Source organism: Sinocyclocheilus rhinocerous, unplaced genomic scaffold, assembly GCF_001515625.1.
Source record: "Sinocyclocheilus rhinocerous isolate Xijiao unplaced genomic scaffold, SAMN03320098_v1.1 scaffold848, whole genome shotgun sequence".
Taxonomy (NCBI): Eukaryota; Metazoa; Chordata; class Actinopteri; order Cypriniformes; family Cyprinidae; genus Sinocyclocheilus; species Sinocyclocheilus rhinocerous.
This window is the reverse complement of record NW_015664186.1, coordinates 822,764-828,328: the sequence shown is the minus strand read 5'-3', so window position 1 is coordinate 828,328 and position 5,565 is coordinate 822,764. Positions and strand designations below refer to the sequence as shown.

The 5,565-nt window shown below is 35.0% G+C and overlaps 1 protein-coding gene across 1 annotated transcript in view; it reads right to left on the bottom strand.

Annotated features, from left to right (window-relative positions):
- LOC107729840 (plexin-B2-like) overlaps nucleotides 1-3,874 on the bottom strand; it is a 103,205-nt gene extending 99,331 nt beyond the window's left edge. The window contains exon 1 of the mRNA XM_016540551.1: nucleotides 3,498-3,874. The gene's annotated coding sequence lies outside the window, so the exon portion shown is untranslated. The remainder of the gene's footprint in view (nucleotides 1-3,497) is intronic.
- Nucleotides 3,875-5,565: the final 1,691 nt, after the last annotated feature.

The window sequence follows — 5,565 nt, the reverse complement described above, 5'->3', positions numbered from 1 at the left end:
TCATGATAGTAAAATAGGGCATTCTAAGTCAATATACTGCAGTATTTCCTCTCTCAATCAGTAGAAAATATGGTTAACACCCGGTCTTGCATGAAAAAAAAATATATCGTCATGTACCGTGAAACCGGTATAATTTTGAAAAATACCGTGATATAAATTTTTGGTCATACCGCCCAGCACTAGTACAAAGGTTATTTGACCTTAAAGGGACATCAGCCTTAATGAGAGTTCATGAATGAAACACGCTTTTGAGTCAATTCTTTTCAATGAATTGGTTGATCCAGCTCACAAAACCAACCTGAATGATCTGTTCATGAATCAAACTGATCTGTTCCACTCACTGACTAAATGATCCAGTCACAGCAGTTAACATCAATTATCATGAAAAACATCTTAAAGGGAGTTTTGTCATTATTTATTCATGTTTATGTCGTCAAGGTGACTTTTTTGAAAAACATCCTGGCCAATTTATTTTAATGTAAGAAAGCAAATGAGAATTGGGACTGTTTAATTGGGACTGTTAAACTCCAAAATGATAATTAAAGCAAAATAAAAGTATCATAAAAGGTAGTTCATATGACTTCTGCAATATATTCCAAGTCTTCTGAAGACATTCAATAACTTGACATCAGCCTTAATGAGTTTATGAATGAATCGCTCTTTTGGGTCAAATCTTTGAGTCAAATCTAATGGCACATTAATGATGCTTTTGCAACCTTCAGTCATTCTTTGTAACTAAATGACAAAGAGCAACAACTACATTCTTCAAATTTGACTAATGTTCCACAGAAGTATCTCATATGAGTGTGATTAAAATCAATTTGCATTTTTAAGTGAACCTTCCCTTTAAGATAAAAGTGCTGTTCTGAGATCTGTTTATGCATGACTAAGCATATTTTATAATATTATTCAAAAATTGTGCCCACAGCAAGAATAGAAAATTAATAATTAGAGTTACATAATTATGAGCAAAAAAAAGAAAACTTATTCAAATAAAATTCTACTCCTGCGCCAAGAGTGTTCTTTAGAATCATAATTCAGAACGACAGAAAGAAAAGCCATTGTGATTAGCTCATAACTGAGTGGGCTACTCAGGAAGTGAGAATGACTGAGTGAACATCCAGACCACAGATGGGCTTATCCAGGAGGTCTGGAGGAGATGTACGAACAAGGACAATGAAACCACTGTACACGCTTTCAGCAGAAAACACACCACGTCACCTATCTTCTTTAACACCAATTATTCAGCACTATCACTTTCATAACAATCAACACTCTGATATCACAGACCAAAGGACCTGTTGAGACACAAGTCAGTGACTCAAAACATGAAGATGAGGGTTTCCCATGATTATCATGATTCTTTAATCAAGTCAGCTCCATGTTCTATGGGCGACATGAACAAACACAAACACATAAAGTCCTCAGGAAGTGCATGAATGAGGCCACTGTGTACTGATGCATGTTCCTCAAAGAGAAACACAAATAAACACAGTCATTGCTCATAAAAGACAAAGAATGAAGGAAGAAAGAGGGGTAAAAAGAGTGCACTCTCTCTCTCCATGCTCTCTGTTTTTGACCATTGATCTTTGGCCTTGAGGGGGCCGGATAACTTCCTGCAATGAATTGCTCAAACAATAGGAACGTTCTCATACAGAAGAATCAAAACAAAGTTTTGTGACTGTTTATGTATATTCAGTAACTAACTATAATAAATAACAACTTATTTAAATAATAATTAGGGCAAATTAGGTTTCCAGTTTCAAACCAAGTAGTTACTCAGATATCAGGCAACAAATGTTAATTGTTAATAATACCCATTAAAGGAGCTAATATTCTACTAATTACAGTCATCAAATCCATGCAAGCCCACTGAAATAAATGCAATCCAAAACACTCCAGGTTTTTACATTATATGTAGTAGTTGGGATTTGGTTAGAAGGGCTTAAGCACACAGAATGGAAATATTTCCCAGAAACACTGTATTTGTGTAAAAAAAAAAAATCAACGTAGTACATAAAACAATTATTGAAGAATGTTTTATAAGAAAACACTATTTCAGTCTTTCTACTTCAGAACTTCATGTTTTCAGTGTGTCGCTTGCCATTTCTTTGTAATGAATTGCCAAATTTACTAGCAATTTCTGAGTTAAAATTATTTCTACACCATTTTTTTTTTCACTGTATCAGATGCTGTTTGTCATCAACATCCATCTGGAATAACCATCCAGGTGAGCTTTTTAAGTTGCCGCTGAGCATCACTATCAATGTAAACTTGGACTTGAACTTTCAAGTAAAAGGTTTGCCAGTTAAGCCAAGCCTCAAAGTAGCCTTTAACTCATATACAAACATTCAAAGTGATCATCAGTTGTGTAATACTGCCAGCAATGAACTTCACTGCAATACAAACAGCAACGCAGCCACCCAATTACAGAACAGAGGGAAATTTGATTACCTCATTATAGTTGATTTTATCACAACAGCTTGTATAATATGAGAGCCGGGTGTAATTGGGAGAAGAAACAAGCCAGGAGAAAATGAAATGAAGGTAAGTGAAACTCATCAGACGATGACAACAGGAACAGAGATAGGCTACTGTAGCTCAGCTTTCTGCTCTATCCACAGTCTGTGACAAATGTTTCACGGCCAATCAAACACAACATGTATTACTAAATATCCCATCATTATACCTTGTTTACATCACTAAAGAGCATCTTAGGTGGGATAGTGCTGCACTATTAGGACAGCATATGTCAAGCATCAGCACAGTGTTAAGAGGAACAAACATCCGGCTAAAGCAAACAGACCGAGCAACTAGAGTTTGAGTTTTCAGCAACATGCTAACATGTCATGTGTAAACCCGAAAAGCTTGTTTCTTCAAGACCTTGGAGGACTGAAGACAAATATGGACTGCATAAAACCGACCGAACAGAAGCCAATGTGGCACTTATAAATGTCATATCATGGTACTAAGATTTTTTTTCACATATAGTCATGTCTTTGGATATGGTACTACTATAGTGTTTTGGACACAGTGCCATGGTAATATTGGAAATACCCTGGAATGTCATGTAAACACCATGGTAAAGAATGTCAGTACTGGTACTTTTTTTATGAGACATTAATATCGACGTCGCGTATCTCTCCACGTTCTCGCGACCCCCGGGCGTGTTTTATCGCTTATTTACATATTTTAACCATCAACGGAAAGCTGAAACAATACGTTACAAAACTTGCATGTCAAAGAGACGCGATGTTATTGTTGTGTTACAAAGCTTCAAAAGCGGCGACTGCGAATCCACTTAAATCTACTGCTTCAGCCTGATTTAATTTGAAAGAATGTCACAAATGTAGCAAGAACAGATCAAGTCTGAAGGAGGAAAGCGCAAGACTCAAGAAAATCAAGCGATTAGGTTGTTTTAAACGTTTACAAATATGTGCGGCCAAGAAATGTAAACCACGCAGTTAAAACAAACAGAAAGTTGAACGCTCACTCACCTTTCTGAGGAACAACTCGCGATGGCAGATCAAGATTCCTGTTCGGAAACTGCCAGAGAGCGATCGCGATGAAAGCTTTACATCATTCGTCTTCCAAGTGGATCGCTGAAGCTAGTGGGGGGGGGAAGAGTATTCCTTGCGAAAAGCCGGGGAGGCAGTCCACTTTGTTAGGGAAATCCGAAGAAGTATGGGCGATGTTGGGAAACCAGCGTCGAAAACAATTCCAGGGCTTTTCCACGCCCTGTAGGCTGAGCTTCAGATACGCCGCCAGGTGCGCATGAAGTATGAGTGTTCACGGGTACCTGTGTGAGTGCTGAAGGAAACCCGGTGAAGTAAAAGTCCCTACAGCTGATGTGTGAGGACACAGGACTCATCTGGACCTGCCAGATTGACCAGAAGGAGCACTCGCGCGCTCTCTCACCAGTTCTCTCGCTCTCTCTCTTTCTCTCTCTCACACATTCACACATATACACACACACACACACTTTCAATTTCAGGATTTTATATGCATTTTTAAATGCAGTGACATAATAAAATAAAATAACTACAATATACAATATGATGGATAGAAATTTATTTCAATTTCATGGCATGCGTTGTTGCCAAAGCATCAATACACAAAAAGTCACATAACAAAATAAAGCAAAGTTAATCAATTAAAATGACGATTTAGTCAAATAAATGTTCAGGAATCATTTTCAAGGCTTCAATACAATGGCATTAAAAAATAAATAATTAAATTAAATTAAATTATACCAATAAGCTGCAAGTATTTTTTATAAAATAATAATTGCAATAATAATAAAAAAATAAAAAAAAAACAGATAAGATGTATTTGTATTTTATGGTATACATTTTTGACAAAGCATACACAATACACAAAAACAGTTGCATGGTAAAATAAAATATGTTACCAAAGATACTAATTTCAGAAAAGTTAATACATTAAAAAAAAATGTATACAGTGCAATTAAAAATGCATTCAAACTGTTTCTGACATTGTCAGTTTTTTTTCTTCAAACTATATCTCTGTTATATCTATATTTGTTATATCTATCTTTACTTAATACTTCAATAACTGTATGGACACGGAGTCTGTATTTGATAAAAATCTGTTTCTACTTTTTATCTCTGATGGCGATGAGACGTTCTTCCAGATGATACTTTATGTTTAGACCCCGTAGATCCATCCTGCCTGTTTCAGTCTTCAAAATTGTTCGAAAAAGCATTTTCCAGAGTGGAAGTAGGAATCAGAAAGAGTTTTTTGCTCTAACCTTTCTTCAGACACCCTTGAGGCCTCCCACAGGCCCCCTGCTGTGAAGCCTGAGCTGGAATAAAAGAATGATCTTTTCCTCTCCCACTTACAGTAAATCTGAGATTTGCGGTAATCTGACTCATGCTGTGACTGAGATTAAGGCCAAACCAATTGTAAATCATAATCAAAGGACAGAAATTGAGGATGGATGCAGAAAATTGTGTTGTGACAACATATTTAAGCCCACCTCTTTCATTTCAGTCCAATGTTTTTAATCCTGCATGTTTATGGCTGCTGTTTTGAAGATTAATGTTCGGCTGAGTAGGATAATTTAAATTAATAAAGCTTTAGAATAACAGATTGACAAGCAATATTTGCAAAAATAAATGAATTAATTAATTAAAAATAAAATAAAAAAGTAATGTTAATAAAACAAATTCAATATATAATAAATTAATATAGTTTAATTAATTCAAAAATTTTAATTGTTAAATAGGCCTACAATTTAATTTTGTGAAATTCCAAATAAAAATTTTTTAAAAATCTAAAAACATACTTGTTGAATCAAATTCAAGGTATTTTATTGACAAGTTTGGCAATACTGGCAAAGCATACACAAAAACAGTGACAACAAAAGATTAATAATAATTATTATAATAATAAAGCAAAGTGGTGCTAGCATTGAGAATAAAGAAATAATTGCAATATACAAGATAAAATAAAATGCAAGAGAAAATAAATCTTATTGCATACAATGCTGCCAAAAGCTTAAACAGTACCAACAAATGGAAAAAAAAAAAAAAAAAAAAAAAA